The sequence below is a fragment of the Symphalangus syndactylus genome, chromosome 5 (genome assembly GCF_028878055.3).
Source record: "Symphalangus syndactylus isolate Jambi chromosome 5, NHGRI_mSymSyn1-v2.1_pri, whole genome shotgun sequence".
NCBI lineage: Eukaryota > Metazoa > Chordata > Mammalia > Primates > Hylobatidae > Symphalangus > Symphalangus syndactylus.
Genome location: NC_072427.2, coordinates 143,826,725 through 143,847,571, shown reverse-complemented (window position 1 = coordinate 143,847,571; position 20,847 = coordinate 143,826,725). Strand labels below are relative to the sequence as shown.

The 20,847-nt window shown below is 44.4% G+C and overlaps 1 pseudogene; it reads right to left on the bottom strand.

Moving 5' to 3' along the window:
* Nucleotides 1–19,027: 19,027 nt before the first annotated feature.
* Nucleotides 19,028–19,126, bottom strand: LOC129483603 (uncharacterized; annotated as a pseudogene).
* Nucleotides 19,127–20,847: the final 1,721 nt, after the last annotated feature.

Here is a 20,847-nt window from a genome sequence, read left to right as displayed (position 1 = left end):
TATGTTGGGGATTTGAAAGTAGATTCATATAGCTGACGCATGGAATGCTTTTACAGAATGTCAGGAATTGAGGCAGGACCATTAAATAGCTATTGATTAATAAAAACCTTTTCAAGCCATGCTACGAAGTTTAGATTTTAGCATATTAACAATGTGGACATTGAAGAATTTTGCACATTGTACAGAAGTCTATGAAGGCGGTGATCAGGACAGCAGCACTGAGGACTGAAGAGAGATCCTGGATTGAAAGAATACAAGATTAAAACAGGACTTTTAGTTGTGAATTGAGAGAGAAACAGAGTAATGGGAGTCTCCTTTACGAAGAAAAGAAATATCTAAGAAGTATTTCAAGAAGGAGTGGGCAGTAAGTTTAACACTGGCTCTTTTGTATTGGAGATGTCTGTAAAACATCCAGGTGGAGGCCGGGCACGGTGGCTCACGCCTGTAATCCCAGCACTTTGGGAGGCCGAGGTGGATGGATCATCTGAGCCCGAGAGTCCAAAACCGGCATGGCTAATGTGGTGAAACCCCATCTCTACTAAAAATACAAAAATTAGCAAGGCGTGGTAACACGTGCCTGTAATCCGAGCTACTCAGGAGGCTGAGACAGGGGAATTGCTTGAACCCGGGAGGCGGAGGTTGCAGTGAGCCAAGATCACACCATTGCCCTCCAGCCTGGGTAACAGAGTGAGACTCTGTCTGAAAAAAAAAAAAAAAAAAAAGGCCGGGTGCGGTGGCTCATGCCTTCATGCCTGTAATCCCAGCACTTTGGGAGGCCGAGGCGGGCGGATCACGAGGTCAGGAGACCGAGACCATCCTGGCTAACACAGTGAAACCCCGTCTCTACTAAAAATACAGAAAATTAGCCGGGCATGGTGGTGGGCGCCTGTAGTCCCAGCTACTCGGGAGAATGAGGCAGGACAATGGCATGAACCTGGGAGGCGGAGGTTGCAGTGAGCCGAGATCAGACCACTGCACTCCAGCCTGGGCAACAGAGTAAGACTCTGTCTCAAAAAAAAAAAAAAAAAAAAAAAAAAAAACACTGATTGAAATTGCTACCACTGGCTGGGCACGGTGGCTCACTCCTGCAATCCCAGCACTTTGGGAGGCCGAGGCGGGCAGATCACGAGGTCGAGAGATCGAGACTACCCTGGCCAAAATCGTGAAACCCTGTCTCTACTAAAAATACAAAAAAAACTTAGCCGGGCATGGTGGCAGTCGCCTGTAATCCCAGCTACTTGGGAGGCTGAGGCAGAAGAATTGCTTCAACCCGGGAGGCGGAGGTTGCAGTGAGCCGAAATCGTGCCATTGCACTCCAGCCTGGGCAAAAAGAGTGAAACTCTGTCTCAAAAAAAAAAAAAAAAATTGCTACCATTAAAGAAGGTATGATTAGTAATGGCAAATGCAGTGTTAACTCTTAGCAACAGAGAGTCTGCTGTGAGAAGTGCTGAAAAGAGGACATTGTGACTATAACTTTCTCGAACGTCATTGATGGGAACATACATTATGCCAGTGTTTTAGAAAATCAGTCTGGGAGTAAAATACATATACTTTTAAACTGGAATGCTGGCCGGGCACGGTGGCTCACACCTGTAATCCCAGCACTTTGGGAGGCTGAAGCAGGCAGATCACCTGAGGTCTGGAGTTTGAGACTAGCCTGGGCAACATGGTGAAACCCCTGTCCCTACTAAAAATACAAAAATTAGCCAGGTGTAGTGGCGGGCACCTGTAATTCCAGCTACTTGCGAGGCTGAGGCAGGAGAATCGCTTGAACCCCGGAAGTGGAGGTTGCAGTGAGCTGAGATCGCGCCACTGCTTTCCAGCCTGGCAACAGAGTGAGACTCCATCTCAAAAAAAAAAAAAAAAAAGCCTACAAAAATGACAGTTTCCCTGGTTCAACCTAATCAAAAGAACCTGAAGCCTGCTTTTAAAAAAACTCACAGATAAAGTGCACAAAATAGTCATTGGTGACTTTAAGCCAAAGCAGTTTCAGCAGAGGTATGAGATCCAAAGCAAAAGTGCAGTGAATTGAGAAATAAAGGGGAAACAGGGAGGGAGGGCAGTGGTTTTTCCAAAATCTTATTGTTAAAGGAAAGAGAACACTTGGGTGGCTGGAAAGGAATGTGAGGCTGGAGGAATTTGGGAGTTGACTTAGTCAGGGTTGATTGCTTACTGTGTTTTTAAGTTTGAGAGGAATATGATCATATTTGTAACCTGAAGTAAGTGATCAAACAAAGAAGGAGAGTGGGGAAAGTGATTCCGAGACTTCAAGAGGATCTGGAGCCTGGCAGAATGGATTAGCCTTGGATGGGACGAGGAGCAGGAGGATCTCCACTTCTGGAGGAGAGGAGAGTGAGTGTGGCTGCTTGACCTTCAGCTCTCCTTTCTCCACTCCCACTTTCACAGACTCCTTCCAGAGGCCGTGGAGGGACCATGGCAATGATTAGGATGGTCATATGTTTTTATACTATTTGCAAAACCAAGATTGTTTTAGTACTCATTTTCTTTAAAATATCTCCTTCTCCAGGGGTATATGCACAGCACTACAAAACCTGAATCTGCCCGTAGTAGCTATAAATAGGTTTCATGGGGAAGGGATAGTGGAGACAAGATTTGATTGCCTTCGTTTACATAAAAACAGAAAGCAAAGCCTACATTGAGAGTGAAGTAAGAAAGAATATGGTGGTGGGGGAGGAGGTCAGGAAAGTGACAAAGATTTGGAAAAGCTGGGAATGGAAGAGGGAGTTGACAAAGGACACATCACAGGATCCTCTAACAGCACAGAGGGTGCTGCTGTAACTGCCTACCAGAAATGTGCTGTATATCATGAAGAGTGGCCTTCTTGCCTCTATTTTCCTTTTTTTCTTTTTTGAGACAGAGTCTCTGTGTGTCACCCAGGCTGGAATGCAGTGGTGTGACCTCGGCTCACTCCAACCTCCACCTCCAGGGTTCAAGCAATTCTTATGTCTCAGCCTCCCGAGTAGCTGGGACTACAAGCGCGTGCCACCATGCCTGGCTAATATCTTTCTTTCTTTCTTCCTTTCCGTCTTTCTTTCTTTTCTATTTTTTTTTTTTTTTAATAGTAGAGATGGGGTTTCACCATGCTGGCCAGGCTGGTCACGAACGCCTGGCCTCGTGATCTGCCCGCCTCGGCCTCCCAAAGTGCTGGGATTACAGGCATGAGCCACCGTGCCCTGCCTCCTTTCTTTCTTTTCTTTTCTTCCTTCTTTTCTTCCTTCCTTCCTTCCTTTCTTCCTTTCTTTCTTTCTTTTTCTTTGACAGAGTCTCACTCTGTCACCCAGACTAGAGTGCAATGGTGCTATGTCAGCTCACTGCAAGCTCCGCTTCCCCAGTTCACGCCTACTGCCTCAGCCTCCCGAGTAGCTGGGACTACAGGCGCCCGCCACCACGCCTGGCTAATTTTTTGTATTTTTAGTAGAGACGGGGTTTCACCGTGTTAGCCAGGATGGTCTCAATCTCCTGACCTCGTGATCCGCCTGCCTTGGCCTCCCAAAGTGCTGAGACTACAGGCGTGAGCCACCATGCCCGGCCTTTTTTTTTTTTTTGTAGGGACAGGGTTGTGCCATGTTGGCTAGGCTGGTCTCAAACTCCCAGCCTCAAGTGATCCACTTGTCCCGGACTCCCAGAGTGCTGGGATTACAGGCATGAGCCACTGCGTGTGGCTAAGCCACTGCGTGAATACCTAAGAAGAATTCACTATAATTAGAAAATAAGTATACTTTGGGGCCAGGCACAGTGGCTCACGCCGGTAATCCCAGCACTTTGAGAGGCTGAGGTGGGCAGATCACCTGAGGTCATGAGTTCGAGACCAGCCTGACCAACATGGAGAAACCCTGTCTCTACTAAAAATACAAAATTCGCCAGGAGTGGTAGCACATGCCTGTAGTCCCAACTTCTCAGGAGGCTGAGACAGGAGAATCGCTTGAACCCAGGAGGCAGAGGTTGCGGTGAGCCAAAATCACTCCATTGCACTCCAGCCTGGGCAATAAGAGCAAAACTTCATCTCAAAAAAAAAAGAAAGAAAAAGAAAAAGAAAGAAAAGAAGTATACTTTGTTTTCAATAATATTTTTTCTTTTTTCAACATCAGCTATATAAACCTCCTGTAAAGTTTATTAAAACATGAAAAATAAATTAAACACTATACATTAAACTGCTTACGTTTGTCCCAAACAAGAAGAAAGGATATCTGCAGTAGAGGGTAACTTGGAAAAGGGAAGCGGAGCCAGAGAAAACAGAGGAGGGAGTCCATTCGGGGGAGAGGATGATGGCAGTGTTAGAATATTGGTTACATCCAGACTGGCATGGTGGCTCATGCCTGTAATCCCAGCACTTTTGGAGTCTGAAGTGGGTGGATCACAAGGTCAAGAGGTCAAGACCTGCCTGGCCAAGATGATGAAACCCCGTCTCTACTAAAAACTAAAATTAGCCGGAAGCGGTAGTAGGTGCCTGTAATCCCAGCTACTCAGGAGGCTGAGGCAGTAGAATCGCTTGAACCCGGGAGGCGGAGGTTGCAGTGAGCCGAGATTGTACCACTGCAGTCCAGCCTGGGCGACAGACTGAGACTCCATCTCAAAAAAAAAAAAAAACCAAAAAAAAAGGAATATTGGTTACACCCAGAAGGATTAATCTATTAAGAAAATATATTAAAGATAATGGAATCAGAGCTTCTAACTATCAGAGAAGGAAGTTACAAATACAACAAAGACACATTGGTGCCAATGGCAATGAAAACGGTGGAGTAAGAAACTCTAGGGGTAGGGAACTCTCTTCCTTTGCAGAAACACTGAAAAAACTGGCAAAAGTCATGAGAAACAACTTTATTAGAACTCTAGAAGATAGTCAAATTTTTACAGCAACCAAGCTAATGTTTAATAGGGATAATGGGCACTGAATCATGGTAGGAGAGGTTTGTCATGTTTTACCTTACCCTTGTCCAATCCGCCTGCCCAGTGCAGCAGTAGTCTAGAAGACAGCAGCCCATGCTCCCAGCGCAGGTTCTCAGTTTGGGAGGTGTGTTAGGCCATTCTTGCGTTGCTGTGAAGAAATACCTGAGACTGGGTAATTTACAAGAAAAGAGGTTTAATTGGCTCATAGTTCTGCAGGCTGTACAGAAAGCATAGCACCAGGATCTGCTTCTGGGGAGGCCTCAGGAAATGTTTACTCATCACCAAAGGCGAAGCAGGAGCAGCCACGTCACATGGTGAGAACAGGAGCAAGAGAGAGAGTGAGGGCAGGTGCCACACACTTTCAAACAACCAGATCACATGCGAACTCAGAGCAAGAGCTCGCTTATCACCAAGGGGATGGTCCAAGCCATTCATGAGGAATCTGCCCCCAAGATCCAAACACCTCCCACCCAGCCCCAACTCCAACATTGGGGATTACATTTCAGCATGAGATTTGGGTGGGGACAAATATCCAAGCTATATCAGAAGGGAATGGAGGGAATCTTGTTCCTGAGAAATTGTGTTCGTAGGTTTTAATCTGTTTGGGGGATCCCCAAGGGGACTAATGCAGGGTACTTGCCTTTGTTGCACTTAAAACTCTCTCAGGATAGAAAAGTTGCTGTGTGGAAGAGGTTTCTCAAAAACATTGGACAGCCAATGAATAAACCCCAGATCCTAGAGCAAAAGATAACAGCTGTGGCAAAAAAATAGACTCGTAGAAAGCCTGAGAAGAAAAACCTGGGGATTGATATACTTGGGGAATAGGGGCTCTGAAAAGCCCCTGGGTATCTAGGGGAATCAAAAAGTCCCAGGCCAGGATACATCCTCAGAAAACGTCTGAGAACACCATAAGCTTCACTTCTGGTTGATCTTTAGGCTTAGCACAAGTAAGAAGTGAAGGCTAAGGCAGAGTTATAAATGGTGTGGCTAGTCAGCCGTGTGCAGTGGCTCACACCTGTAATCCCAGCACTTTGAGAGGCCGAGGCAGGCAGATCATGAGGTCAGGAGATCCAGACCATCCTGTCCAATATGGTGAAACCCTGTCTCTACTAAAAAATACGAAAATTAGCCAGGTGTGGTGGCACGCACCTGTAGTCCCAGCTACTCGGGAGGCTGAGGCAGGAGAATCGCTTGAACCCAGGAGGTGGAAGTTGTAGTGAGCCGAGATCGTGCCACTGCACTCCAGCCTGGGCAACAGAGTGAGACTCTGTCTCAAAAATAAATAAATAAATGGTGTGGCTGAGGATTGAAGTATTGGCACCAACACAGAGCCAATTTGCAAAGACCTGATGGTACTTTTTTCTTTTTTGGCTCTCGGAGTTTAAGAAAATCTTTGCTAAAACATTAGCTGACTACTATGCTAAAAAAACAGAGACCACACAATTCAAAGAACCATATAAAATAGTTTAGAAAAGTCACTAAACAAACAACCACAACCTACCGTGAGCAACAAAAAATCCTGGAATGGGGAGAATTTTATTTCCAGAGTTACCACATTGTTATATTCAAAATGACCACTTTTCAACAATTATGAGGCATGTAAAAAACAATGAAGTGTGCCCTGTTCATAGGAAAAAAAATTAACAAAAACAGTCCTTGAGACCAGGCACGGTGGCTCACGCCTGTAATCCCAGCTCTCAGGGAGGCAAGAGGCAGGAGGATAGCTTGAGACCAGGAGTTTGAGACCTGTCTGGGCAACATAGCGAGACCCCATTCTCCAGAAAAAGGAAAACAACAACAACAACAAAAAAACAGTCCTTGAGAAAGCATAGGCATTGGACTTACTAGACAAAGACTTCAAATCAACTCTCTTAAATATGCTCAAAGAACTAAATGTAGCTGGCCAGGTGCAGTGGCTCATGCCTGTAATCCCAGCACATTGGGAGGCCGAGGCAGCTGGATCACTTAAGGTCAGGAGTTCAAGACCAGCCTCACCAATATGGTGAAATCCCATCTCTACTGAAAATACAAAAATTAGCCAGGTATGGTGGCATGTGCCTGTAGTCCCAGCTACTCGGGAGGCTGAGACAGAAGAATTGCTTGAACCTGGGAGGCAAAGGTTGTAGTGAGCCGAGATCATGCCACTGCACTCCAGCCTGGGCGACAGAGTGAGACTCCGTCTCAAAAAAAAAAAAAAAAAAACCAAAGGAAGCCCTCATGGACAAAGAACCAAAGGAGAACAGTGTCTCAACAAGTAGAAAATATCAATAAAGGCAGAAAAAATATTTAAAGGAACCAAATAGAAATTCTGGAGCTAAAAAGTATAATAACTGAAAGAAAAAATTTGCTAGACACATTCAACAGCAGATTTAAGCAGGCAGAAAAATCAGAAAACTGAAGATAGGTCAATTGAAATCATCCAGTCTGAGAAGCAGAAAGAAAAAAGAATGAAGAAAAATGAACAGACACTAAGAGAATTGTAGGATACCATCAAGTATATCAATATATGCATAATAGAAATCCCAGGGGGAGAGGAGGGATAGAAAGGAGGAGAAAGAATAGTTGAAAAAAATTATAGTTAAACACTTCCTAAATTTTTGTTTTGAGACAGAGTCTCACTCTGTCACTCAAGCTAGAGTGTAGTGGCATGAACTTAGCTCACTGCAACCTCCACCTCCCAGGTTCAAGCTATCCTCATTCCTCAGCCTCCTGAGTAGCTGGGATTACAAGTGTGTGCTACCACTCCTGGCTAATTTTTGTATTTTTAGTAGAGACAGGGTTTCGCCATATTGGCCAGGTTGGTCTCAAACTCCTGACCTCAAGTGATCCGCCTGCCTCGGTCTCCCAAATTGCTGGGGTTACAGGTGTGAGTCACTGTGCCTGGTCAACTTCCTACATTTAATAAAATACATGAACATCTAAGAAGTTCAACAGATACACAGGAATTACAAATAAAGAAACAGAGAAAACTAGAATGGACCCTGTGATGCCATATGGATAGGATATAGTCGTATAAATTCATGATTTTCAATATATGTGGATAGGTATAGAAATAAATATAGTTGTAAGTGTGTATATGAATATGTGCATGTATTTGTATACACATGAACGCACAGATCCTAGCTCTGTCTACCAAGAAAATGTGTTAGTTAAAGCCTACTAGTAAGCAGGCACCAAGACAGAATTCAATGTGCAAGAGATTTATTCGGGGGGTGTGATAGCCTCCAGCATGGTCCCTAATGATTCTCACCTCTTCGTAGTCACATCCTTGTGAAATCCCCTCCCACACTGAGTAGGACTGACCTATTACTGCAGCGACAGCATGTGACTTTAAGGCTAGACAATAAAAGACATAGTAGTATCTGTGTTGTTCTCTTGAAACAGTCACTGTAGGGGGAGAATCAGCTGCCATGGCATGAGATACTCAAGATGTCCTATGGAGTCATCCATGTAGTAAGGAACTGAGACCTCCTTCCAACAGCCAAGTGAGTCATCTTGGAAGTAGATCCTTGAGGCCGAAGCCAAGCCACTATATGACTATGCTTTGGCTGACATCTTCACAGCAACATCATGAGAGATTTCAAGCCAGTGAAGCTGCTCCAGAATTTCTGACCTATAGAAACTGGGAGATAATAAACACAGTTGACCCTTGAACAACGTGGAGGTTAGAAGTGCTGACCTCCACGCAGTTGAAAATCCATGTATAGCTTTTTTTTTGAGACAGAGTCTCACTGTGTCACCCAGGTTGGAGTGCAGTGGTGCAATCTTGGCTCACTGAGTTCAAGCGATTCTCCTGCCTCAGCCTCCTGAGTAGCTGAGATTACAGGCATGTGCCGCCACACCCAGCTAATTTTGTTGTTGTTGTTGTTGTTGTTTTTGAGACAGAGTCTCACTCTGTCGCCAGGCTGGAGTGCAATAGCATGATCTCGGCTCACTGCCACCTCTGCCTCCTGGGTTCAAATGATTCTCCTGCCTCAGCCTCCGGAATAGCTGGGACTACAGGCATGCACCACCACGCCCAGATAATTTTTGTATTTTTAGTAGAGATGAGGTATCACCATGTTGGCCAGGATGGTCTCTATCTCTTGAGCTCATGATCCCCCCACCTCGGCCTCCCAAAATGCTGGGATTATAGGCGTGAGCCACTGCGCCCAGCCCTAATTTTTGTATTTTTTTAAGTAGAAACAGGGTTTTGCCATGTTGGCCAGGCTAATCTTGAACTCCTGACCTCAGGTGATTCACCCTTCTCAGCCTCCGAAAGTGCTAGGATTATAGGCCTGAGCCACCGCATGGGCTCATGTATAACTTTTGACTCCTCCAAAACTTAATTACTAATAGCCCATTGTCAACCAGAAGGCTTACTGGTAACATAGTTGATTTACACGTATTGTTTGTTATATTTATTATATATACTGTATTCTTACACTAAAGTAAGCTAGAAAAAAGAAAATGTAATTTTATTTTTCATAAAAATCTTAAGGATGAGAAAATACGTTTACAGTACTGTACAGTACAGTACTGTACTGTGCTTATCGATACTGCAAAATTACATAAAGATGGATACATTGAAGTAATGGGTAATGGTAGCTGCAGACCTCAATCTACAGTACATACCAAGCAATTCAACTTTTTTCCTGTAAAGTCGTGACTTTTCTCTGCTTCTTGGGAGCACTTCCAGCATCACTAGTGGCACTTTGCATGGGTCCAAGGATGTTATTCAAGGGTTTATGGTATTGCACTAAATGCGATAAAAAAGTGCAAGATCCGTGAGAAATCACTTTTCACTGTGAAATGCAATTACTAGAAAGATCAACTGCTCACACAGAGATGAGTAGCGTCCCACAGGGTTTTAAGCAGATACTCACAATACTTGAGCTAATCACAATAGCAATAGGAAGTGGCTGTGAAATTATAACAGTAGTACAGTATATATACAACAGTTAATTTTATGCAGTTATGATTTCATATTGCATCTTTACGTTTGTTTACATTTATCTAGACAACAAATGAAGCCATGTATGGTCTGTATTTGTGTGTGTAAGTTTTGATAAATTTCAATTTTTTGGAATAGATTTGTGTATATTTTATGGTAGTAAATGACAAAAATAGACTAGTATCTACATATATTTTGTGCATTCATGACATACCTAACTTTTTCTTCATTTTTTTGCTATTTCTAGGGTATATGGTTTATCTTCACGTTTTTTCAAATTGTTGCCAATCTCCAAAAAAATTCCAATATATTTACTGAAGAAAGTTCATGTATAAGTGGACCCACTCAGTTCAAATCTGTGTTGTTCAAGGGTAAATTGTACTTATTTTAAGCCACTACATTTTGGAGGTAATTGTTACACAGTAATAGTTAAGTAATACAATAGGAAGCAAGAGAAGGAAGAGAGATTCCTCACACTGAGAGGCAGGTCTGACATTTCTGAAGGAGAGAAGAATGAAGGATTGGAGTAGGACAAGTCTTGAACTACTGCATTGTTCCAAGAATGAATTTACCAAGCAGATGAGGAGTTCCCAAGCCAAAGTTGTCCCCTAGAGGATTCCTGTATTTTGCCACAACAGGCCTACCTTAGTACCCCTGCTGGGCTCAGGCACTGACCGGGAATAACCCTTTAAAAGTTGGCCTCAGTGCGAATACGGTGATAGATTTAGGAGGCAGTAGTTGGGGCTATCTGTCAATTATGTTCCCCACAGCAGGAGAACTGAGTGACACATTTCATAGCTATCACAGCAGGCCTGGAAGAGATGACAGCCCAATAGCAATGAGCAGAGCTAGTGTCAAGATCTTAGCCTCTTTTTTTTTTTTTTTTTTTCAGACAGAGTTTTGCTCTTGTTGCCCAGGCTGGAGTGCAATGGTGAGATCTCAGCTCATTGCAACCTCTGCCTCCTGAGTTCAAGCGATTCTCCCGCCTCAGCCTCCTGAGTAGCTGGGATTACAGGCCCCCACCACCATGCCCAGATAATTTTTTGTATTTTTAGTAGAGATGGGGTTTCACTATGTTGGCCAGGCTGGTCTCAAACTCCTGACCTCAGGCGATCCACCCACCGCAGCCTCCCAAAGTGCTGGGATTACAGGCGTGAGCCATCATGCCGGGCTCAAGATCTTAGCTTCTAAATAATATTTTCCTTGAAAAGGAACCAGGGCTCCTTAGAGAAATGGCTGATCCCATATCTGAGGCAGGAAAAGTATGAGTCTGGAACAGTTGGTCGTGACAGAGCAAGGAAGGGCTCAAGAAATGACAGAAACATGTCAGAAGGACATAGAAGCCAGCTTGAAGGGACTTCCACTGGTCAAATCAGGAACAATTTGAGCATCAAAATTAAAAATGGCAGTAAGAGATTATAACCCATTGAATAAAATAGGGAATTATGGGTTCAAACAGACATAAAGACATATACATACATACATACATACATACACACATACATCAAAAGTTTGATGAGGAATGGGATATTTACGTGGTTCATGGTGGACAGATACTGACCAGATCAAAGAACGAAAGTCAAAATCATTAGTAATAGGACAAATTGAAATTATGTGCTACCTGATAGGATATAAGAAGAAGAAAGCAGTTATCACTTCTATGGTATTCCTCTAAAAGGTGTATAACCTGAATGTAATCATATGAAAACACCAGTAAACCCCAAATTAAGGGACAAGTTACAAAATAACCGACTTGTTTTCTTCAAATGTATCAAGGTCATGAACGTCAAGGAAAGACAGGGGAATTTCTCCAGGCTGAAGCAGACTAGACAGACATAACGACTCAGTGCAATGTGTGATTCTGAACTGGATCCTGTTGCTACAGAACATTTTATTGAGACAATTGCCAAACTTGAGTGAGATCTGAGGATTAGACGGTGATCACGTATCAATGTTAATTTTCTAATTTTGATGGTTGCACTGTGATTACGTAGGAGAAGGTCTTTATTTGTAGGAAATAATACTAAAAATATTTGGGGTGGTGGAGCACCAAGTCCTCACTCTCAAATGGTTGAGGACAAAAAGTTCTTTGCATTGCACTTAACTTTTTTTTTCAACTTTGCAAATGTTTCAGAATAAAAAAATAAAAGTATGCATGCTATTTGAAAGATAAACCTGTTATAAATATAAGGTTTTATCATTTAAATCCGGAGAGCTCTTTAACATCTTTTAACTTGATGAGTAACTACCCTCTTTCTTTTCTCCCCGTCCAAGCTTACTTTAATTCATTCACAAGACTGAATGGAATCTCAACATTTAAATACCTAATCTCTTTCTTTAATCTTTGGCACCAAGGAACTGGATTTCCCCACTTGTATGAGTCACCTGATAACAAATTTCCCAGCTTAAATAGTTTTAAAGTTGTGCTATTAGTAAGGCAACACTGTTCATTGTGTCTCAGATTCAAGGATTTATAGTAACAATGTGTTTTAGCATGCGTATTCTTTTTCAACATATACGTTTTTCTTTGATGCTGTAAAAAGTCTTTCTGATATTGAAAAGTTTTAATGCAGTTATGCCATGATGAAACCACCCCTCTCCTCACTCCCAGAAAATCACACAGCTTGAAATGTTTTTAGCCTTCATCTGAATTGTAAAACACTGAATTCTTACAATTTTCAAAAAAGAGAAAAGAAAAAAGCATGCCATTGCTATTTGGGGAGCATTTGTCTAGACAAATAAAACACGGTCCTGATCCCACCGTGCCTGTCCTCGCATTTCTGAGAGTGAAGATACAGAACACTGAAGTCAGGGGAGAAAACATGTTTTTTTTCCTTCCTTGTCAGAATCTGTTCCATTGGGAGGTGAGGTATATGAACCCAATTTTTGCCTTGGAGATAAAGAGAAAAAAATCAATTCTACCAAGATTTACTTTATGTGAAAGCACTTAAGCAGATTCCCTAGACATGTGTTTCTGAAGGGTTCATTCACCCTCCAGCCATCTGACTTTTGGCCAAGTCCAAAGACATTTTAGGTTGTCAGAACTAGGGGGTGGGAAATGCTACTGGCGTCTTGTGGGTAGAGGGCAGGGATGTTGCTAAGCATCCTACAACATACTAGACGGTCCCCACAAGCGAGCTGGCCAAGTGCAACGGCTCATGCCTATAATCCTAGTGCTTTGGGAGGTGGACATGGGAGGATCTCTTGAGCCCAGGGGTTTGAGACCAGGCCAACAAACAGTGAGACCTCGTCTCTACAAAAAAATAAAAAATTAGCTGGGTGTGGTGGTGCATGCAGTTTGTCCCAGCTATTCAGGAAGCTGAGGCAGGAGGATCACTTGAGCCCAGGAGGTCAAGGCTGCAGTGAGCTATAATCGCACCACTGCACTCCAGCCTGGGTGACAGAGCAAGACTCTGTCTCTAAAAAAAACACAAAAGGCCTAGCTCAGTGGCTCACCTCTGTAATCCCAGCACTTTGGGAGGCTGAGCCAGCAGGATCACTTGAGCTCGGGAGTTAAAACCAACCTGGGCAACATAGCAAGACCTCGTCTCTACAAAAAAAAAAAAAAAGCCAGGCGCAGTGGCTCACACCTGTAATCCCAGCACTTTGGGAGCCTGAGGCAGGTGGATTCCTTGTCTCAAAAAAAAAAAAAAAAAAAAAAAAAAGCTGTCAGTGCAAAGGCTGAGAAACCCTGTTCAAGATTTTTTGTTTGCTTGTTTGTTTGTTTTGTTTTGTTTTGTTTTGAGACGGAGTCTCGCTCTGTCGCCCAGGCTGGAGTGCAGTGGCGCAATCTCGGCTCACTGCAAGCTCCGCCTCCCAGGTTCACGCCATTCTCCTGCCTCAGCCTCTCGGAGTAGCTGGGACTACAGGCGCCCGCCACCACGCCCGGCTAATTTTTTTTGTATTTTTAGTAGAGACGGGGTTTCACCGTGGTCTCGATCTCCTGACCTCGTGATCCGCCCGCCTCAGCCTCCAAAAGTGCTAGGATTACAAGCGTGAGCCACCGCGCCCGGCCGTCCTGTTCAAGATTAATGCAGAGTACAGAGAAGAAAGAAGACTTCAGGAGGAGGGGGGAAACACCAAGAAATACAAAATTAAGAGAAAAAAAACTAATAAACAGTGAATTTCACACCGATTTATAAAGATACAGGATTTTAGGGATTAACATTCCTATTTGGTGGCCTTTCAGGATATTGCTAAGAGGACTTTAAGGCCATTTTGAGTTTTTCTACTACTACATTTTTATCAATTCATTTGCCAAGCATTTCTTGAGCACCTACTGTGTGCCAGAGGCTGAGGACACAAAGATGTGAGCTTTTCTCTTTCCTGGGGGAGCTGGGAGATTTTAGTGGTGGAAAACCTATAAATGAAGAATTGGAATTCCAAACGCAAGAGGTAAAGGGCAAGAAAAAGAGTCCTTCTCTATACCAAGCACTCCTGCTTATCTCCAGTCATCCTCATTCTGCTGTCACCAATGAGTGTTATTCCCTTTTCACAGAAGAAGAAACTGTGAGATTAATAACAAGAGCAGACAAGCAAGTGTCAGGCCCTGTTCTCAATGTTTCAATTAATTTATTTATTTTAAAATTGTTGTTGTTGTTGTTGTTGTTGTTTTGAGACCAAAGTCTCCCTCTGTCGCCCAGGCCGGAGTGCAGTGCTGTGATTTCGGTTCACTGCAGCCCTCGCCTTCCGGGTTCAAGCAATTCTCATGCCTCAGCCTCCCGAGTAGCTAGGATTATAGGCGTGCGCCAACATGCCCAGCTAATTTTTGTATTTTTAGTAGAGACAAGGTTTCACCATGTTGGCCAGGCTGGTCTCAAACACCCAACCTCAGGTGATCCACCCGCCTCAGCCTCCCAAAGTGCTGGGATTACAGGCATGAGTCACCACACCCAGCCCTCAGTGTTTTTTCATGTAACTCATTTTTTTTTTTAATTAACTCATTTTACTTTCACAACTATCCTTTGAGGAGGGCATTAATAGCATCACTCTCGTTTTACATCCGTGGGTGCTGAGGGACCAAGTGTTTAGGTAACTTGTCCAAGGTCCCACAGCCAGGCTATCTGGCCCCAGAATCCACGCTCTTCACAATCCACACTGGTGCTTCTCTTATGCCTCATCCAAGGAAGAAAACGGTAGATCTGGGCTTAAAAGCCGGAGTGTGACTGGAAACTCAATGCTCTTCTGCTACATGATACTCTCCCCTGTTCTGGAAAAGAGCCCAGCATGCTATAGGCTCACAGGTGTCTGACTGTGCCTGCAGAAGCCAAAGTCGATTTCAGCTGGAGGTAGCATCTGACTCGTAGTGGAGGTATATGCCAGAAGGAAGGTCAGACAAAGGGAGAAGGATAAGAACAGCTGGAATAGAACACAACAAATTTCACCATGGCTAGCAGTTTGTTGTGGTTGGAATGTAAGCTATACAAGAGCAAAGGACTAGAGAGAACCTAGAGGCCAGGTGTGGTGGCTCACACCTGTAATCCCAGCACTTTGGGAGGCCAAAATGGGAGGATCACTTAAGCCTAGGAGTTTGAGACCGGTCTGGGCAACATAAAGAGACCTCATCTTTACAAAAAAATAAAATTTTAAAGGCATGGTGGTACACACCTGTAGTTCTAGCTACTCAGGAGGCTGAGGCAGGAGGATCACTTGAGCCTGGGAGGTTGAAGCTACAGTGGGTCATAATCATACCACTGTACTCCAGCCTGAATAACAGAGCAAGACCCTGTCCCAAAAAAAGAAAAAAGAAAAAAAAAAGAACCTAGAGGAGTAAATAAGGGTGAGGTCAGGAAGTGTGGGCTTTGACTTCCAGACAAAAGGTAATTATTAAAAGACCATAAGCAGGCCGGGCATGGTGGCTAACACCTGTAATCCCAGCACTTTGGGAGGCCAAGGCAGGTGGATCACCTGAGGTCAGGAGTTTGAGACCAGCTTGGCCAACATGGTGAGACTCCATCTCTACTAAAAATATAAAAGTTAGCCAGGTGTGGTGGCCTGTAATCCCAGCTACTCGGGAGGCTGAGGCAGGAGAATTGCTTGAATCCAGGAGGCGGAGGTTGCAGTGAGCCAAGATCACACCACTGCACTCAGCCTGGACAACAGGGTGAGACTCGGTCTCGAAAAAAAAAAAAAAGAACATAAGCAAAGTATGATCTGACTGAACACCAACTTGATATCAACCCATACTTTGCAGTCTCGAACAAATATTTCCCATTCCTTTCTGTCCACATGCCCTGCTCTTGTTCTTTTTAATCCCACTTTACCTGGTTTAAATATTTATTTATTTATTTATTTATTTATTTATTTATTTGAGACTGAGTCTCACTCTGTCGCCCAGGCTGGAGTGTGGTGGGACAATCTCAGCTCCCTGCAACCTCTGCCTCCCAGGTTCAAGTGATACTCGTGCCTCAGTCTCCCGTGTAGCTGGGATTACAGGCGCACATCACATCTGGCTAATTTTCGTATTTTTAGTAGAGATGGGGTTTCACTATGTTGGCTAGGCTGGTCTCAAACTCCTGGCCTCAAGTGATCTGCCCACCTTGGCCTCCCAAATTGCTGGGATTGCAGGTGTTAGCCACCACGCCTGGACTAAATGTGTATAACGTGGGAGAAGAAGACGAAAAATCTGGACTGCCTTTCCCCTAGCAATTCTCAGCAGCTCTCAACACCACTCAAGCCTGCTGACGTGCAGCAGTTATTAATGATGACAGAGTGCTGTTGAAAGCAATAAGCAATGTGATGCAATTACAACCAAAATCACGCCTTCTAGATTGATGTGGTTGGGTACATTTTGAGTAACAGTGGTCCTATTAGTAATACTCATATAGTGCTTTATAGTGTACCAAGCTTTTTTACACGCACTCTGTCGTTTGATCATCAAAACAAACCAAGGAGGTAGGTGTTATCCCATTTCACAGATGTGGAAACTGAAGCTTCCAGAGCTTGTTTGGGTAAGTGGAAAGAATGAACACAGAACTCCAGACTTCCAGTCTCATCCTCTCTCCTTGCCTTCCTGCCTTGCCTTCCTGCCTCTTTTTTTTTTTTTTTTTGAGACGGAGTCTCGCTCTGTCACCCAGGCTGGAGTGCAGTGGCGCAGTCTCGGCTCACTGCAAGCACCGCCTCCCGGGTTCACGCCATTCTCCTGCCTCAGCCTCTCCGAATAGCTGGGACTACAGGCGCCCGCCACCACGCCCAGCTAATTTTTTGTGTTTTTAGTAGAGACGGGGTTTCACCGTGGTCTCGATCTCCTGACCTCGTGATCCACCCACCTCGGCCTCCCAAAGTGCTGGGATTACAAGTGTGAGCCACCGCGTCCGGCTCCTTCCTCCCTCTTTAACAATATTTTGTTTTGTTTTGTTTTTGTTTTTATATATTTTAATTTTCCCATATGAGTGGGATAGCAAAAGCCAGGAGATTTGATTTGTCCTCCCCTGTCTTGTGTAGGGTTAGCCCACTGTGGCCCCTACGCTTGCTAATGCAGCCCCGTGATGTTTTTCCAGATCCCTCCTGTCATCCTTAGTGGCTCTTGATCCTGATGGATCAAGAGTGTGCTTCTCGGCTAGGTGCAGTGGCTCACACCTGTAATGCCAGCACTTTGGGAGGCCGAGGTGGGGAGAACACTTGAGGTCAGGAGTTAGAGACCAGCCTGGCCAACATGGTGAAACTCCATCTCTAGTAATACAAAAATTAGCCGGGCGTGGTGGGAGGCTGAGGCAGGAGAACTGTGTGAACCTCTAGGCAGAGGATGCAGTGAGCCAAGATCTCGACACTGCACTCCAGACTGGGCAACAGAGTGAGACTCCATCTAAAAAAAAAAAAATCAACAACAACAACACCACCACCACCAACACCACCACCACCAACAGAAAGAGTGTGCTCTTTGGCATGGCACAGAAGACTTTCTGCATCCTGGCTTCTGTCCTCCTGTCACCAACCATCCTGGTTTGCCCAGAACTGAGGGACAAGGGACTTTCACTGCTAAAACTGATACAGTTCTGGGCAAAGTGGAGCAGGCGGTTACTCTTGTACTCCCTCTCCAACTGCCTAATCTGCCACTCTCAAACTCCGACTTCTAAGTATCCCAGCAATTGCTGTCCTGTTTCAACCCCCTGTCTTTGCTTATGCTGTTCTTTTTATTGAAAACACATACCTCTACCTTCTGTCGGCCACTTCCTACTTTTTCTTTAAAGCTAAGTTCTGGGGCCAGGCGCGGTGGCTTACGCCTGTAATCCCAGCACTTTGGGAGGCTGAGGTGGGCAGATCACGAGGTCAGGTGATCAAGACAATCCTGGCTAACACGGTGAAACCCCATCTCTACTAAAAATATAAAAAATCAGCTGGGCGTGGTGGCGGGCACCTGTAGTCCCAGCTACTCGGGAGGCTGAGGCAGGAGAATGGCATGAACCCAGGAGGCAGAGCTTGCAGTGAGCCGAGATGACACCACTGCACCCCAGCCTGGGCGACAGAGCAAGACTCCGTCTCAAAATAAATAAATAAATAAATAAATAAATAAATAAATAAATAAATAAATAAATAAATAAAACTATGTTCTTAAATGTAGGTACTGATTTCTTTCTTTCTCTTCTTTTCCTTTTTTTTTGAGATGCAGTCTTGCTCTGTCACCCAGGCTGGAGTGCAGTGGCATGATCTCGGCTCACTGCAACCTCCACCTCCCGGGTTCAAGGGATTCTCTTGCCTCAGCCTCCCAAGTAGCTGGGATTACAGGCACATGCCACCACACCCAGCTAATTTTTGTTTTTAGTAGAGACGGGGTTTCACCATGTTCAGGATGGTCTCAAACTCCTGACCTCAGGTGATCCGCCTGCCTTGGCCTCCCAAAGTGCTGGGATTACAGTTGTGAGCCACCACACCCAGCCTGTTTCTTTCTTTTTTCAGTTAAAAAAATATATATATATGGAATGCTTGTGGGGCTCGGTGGCTCACGCCTATAATCCCAGCACTTTGGGAGGCCAAAGCAGGCGGATCACCTGAGGTCAGGAGTTTGAGACCAGCCTGACCAACATGGTGAAACCCCGTCTGTACTAAAATTAGCCAGGCATGGTGGCATGCGCCTGTAATCCCAGCTACTCAGGAGGCTGAAGCAGAATTGTTTGAACCCAGGAGGCGGAGGTTGCAGTGAGCCAAGATCACGCCACTGCACTTGAGCCTGGGCAACAGAAAAAAAAAAAAAAAAAAGAATGCTTCATGAATTTGTGCGTCATCCTTGAGCAGGGGGCATTCTAATCTTGTATCATTCCAATTTTAGTATATGTGCTGCCAAAGCCATCAGTAAAGCATTTGTTTCTTTGACTGTATTGTAAACTGAATGTTTGTGCCCCCCAACAATTATATGTTAAAATACTAACACTGAAGGTGAGGGTAGTAGGAGGTGGCATCTTTATAACGTGATTAGGTCATAAGGAGGAGCCTTTACAAATGGTGTCAGTAGATACCCCTGAGTAGCTGGTATCAGTAGATACCATTTGCGGATATCTACTGTGGGTGCAGTGGCTGATGCCTATAACCCCAGCACTTTGGGAGGCCAAGGCAGGCAGATCATAAGGTCAAAAGATCGAGACCATCCTGGCCAACATGGTGAAACCTCGTCTCTACTAAAAATACGAAAATTGGCTGGGTGTAGTGGCGCACACTTGTAGTCCCAGCTACTCAAGAGCTGAGAATCGCTTGAACCCGGGAGGCACAGGTTACAGTCAGCCGAGATTGTGCCACTGCACTCCAGCCTGGTGACAGAACGAGACTACGTCTAAAAAATAAAAAAAAATAAAAAAAATAAAAAAATAAAAAACCAAAACAAATGGTATTAGTTTCCTTATAAGAAGAGACACGAGAGAGGTGATATTTTTTTCTCTCCCATGTGAGGATACAATGAGAAAACAGCCATCTACAAACTAGAAACAGTGCCCTCACAAGACACCAGATCTGTCAGCCACCTGATCTTGGACTTCCCAGTCTCCAGAACTGTGAGAAATATGTATTTGTTGTTTAAAGTGTTTATTATTTAAGCCACTTGCTCTCTGGTATTCTGTTATAGCATTCTGAATGAAAACAGGCTGTCTCTTCCAGAATAGGTTATGCTTCTTTGTAAAGCATCTTTTCATCCCAGTCTGTTGTAGAATTCCTGGCATGTAGTAGGCAAGTAATAAACCTATGCAAGCAGATCAAATGGTGCTAGGACTCTGTAAGAATTTTTCTCAGTTCCCTTCCACAGATCTCTTGCCAGAGAGAAAAGGTTCCCCTCAGGGCAGCAAGGTAGAAGACTCAAGAAGTGAGCAGAGTTGAGATCATAGAAGGCTTGGCCTTCCATGCTTAGGGGTGCAGACTTTCATGTTTTTGCAATGGAAAGTCATTAACAGGACCAAAAAAAAAAAAAAACAATCGGTGGCCCTTTATCTATGAACTCAATAAGAGCCTGGGGAAGAAAAAAAGAAATGTAGGTAACCAGCCCAGCAAGAATAGCAACAAAGAGGCAACATTCAAGCCTCCTAGTATGTCTAGAGTTCTGTATACCCTCCTCAGGGCGAGAAGGGCCTCAGTGTCTGAGTCTACCTGAGCCCACAGGTGGAAGAACAAAATGGGAAACATTTCCTGACCCAAGAAAATAGTTTAAATTGCAAAGGCACACATCACAGGTAGGTACAATATAAACAATTCCCTGGCACATTTATTCTCAAACTTTAGTGTACGTCAGAATCACCTGCAGGGCTTGTTAACACAGAGATTGCTGAGTCCCATCCTCAGAGATCTGATTCAGTAGGTTTGAGATGTGACCTGGGAATCTGCATGTCTAACAAGTTCCTAGGTGGTGCTGCTGGTCTGGAGACAATGCTTCTAGGACCACCACCCCAGAACCCACTCCACCTCTCTCTCATCAACGGATAACTTGCCTGTCCTTGATTTAAGGCTTGCCTCTTTCCTTGCTAACAACATCCCTCAATCACCTTTCAGGGACTTATTCTCCTTTGGACATTTTCAGATCTGTGCTATTG